Here is a 620-nt window from a genome sequence, read left to right as displayed (position 1 = left end):
TGCCAACAGCACCTGGTGTTCCCAGGCGGTCACCCATCCAAGTACTGACCAGGCCCGATGCTGCTTGACTTCGGTGATCGGACGAGAACCGGTATATTCAGCATGGTATGGCCGTTGGCGAATGCATATGGCTTCGAGTGAGTTATTGTAGCTACGTAGGTTTGTCGGTGAATACTCAAAAAGACCAGCGCGTGGAAAGCGTTGCTAATTGTTTTAAGTAATGCATGATTACGAAATTATCGTGGTGAACGATGTGAGAATATTCGTCTTTGTGAAAAACAAAATTAGAAAAAGTATACCAACAGCACCTGGTGTTCCCAGGCGGTCACCCATCCAAGTACTGACCAGGCCCGATGCTGCTTGACTTCGGTGATCGGACGAGAACCGGTATATTCAGCATGGTATGGCCGTTGGCAACTACCTTTTCTTCAATGTCCTGTTAAGGAAGTATGTTTTAAGTAAGAATTGACATTATTAACTATAAAGGCAAGCATATTAACGTCGTTAACATTACTTGGAATATACTAATATTCGAATAAATATTTGAATGTTCGAATGATGAGTGATTCGGATGTTCATAGTGCCACTGTGTCCTATCGAGTTTACTATCACGAACCACG

At 43.4% G+C, this 620-nt stretch overlaps 2 non-coding genes across 2 annotated transcripts; both read right to left on the bottom strand.

Annotated features, from left to right (window-relative positions):
- On the bottom strand, nt 1–119 carry LOC145677807 (5S ribosomal RNA). Its single transcript, XR_014130026.1, has one exon. It is a non-coding gene; the product is annotated as a 5S ribosomal RNA (ribosomal RNA).
- Nucleotides 120–296: 177 nt separating this feature from the next.
- LOC145677809 (5S ribosomal RNA) lies at nt 297–415 on the bottom strand. Its single transcript, XR_014130028.1, has one exon. It is a non-coding gene; the product is annotated as a 5S ribosomal RNA (ribosomal RNA).
- Nucleotides 416–620: the final 205 nt, after the last annotated feature.

Source organism: Thermobia domestica, unplaced genomic scaffold, assembly GCF_964235325.1.
Source record: "Thermobia domestica unplaced genomic scaffold, izTheDome1.hap1.1 HAP1_SCAFFOLD_1392, whole genome shotgun sequence".
Taxonomy (NCBI): Eukaryota; Metazoa; Arthropoda; class Insecta; order Zygentoma; family Lepismatidae; genus Thermobia; species Thermobia domestica.
The sequence above is the reverse complement of the archived record's forward strand: the minus strand, read 5'-3'. Positions and strand labels throughout refer to the sequence as shown.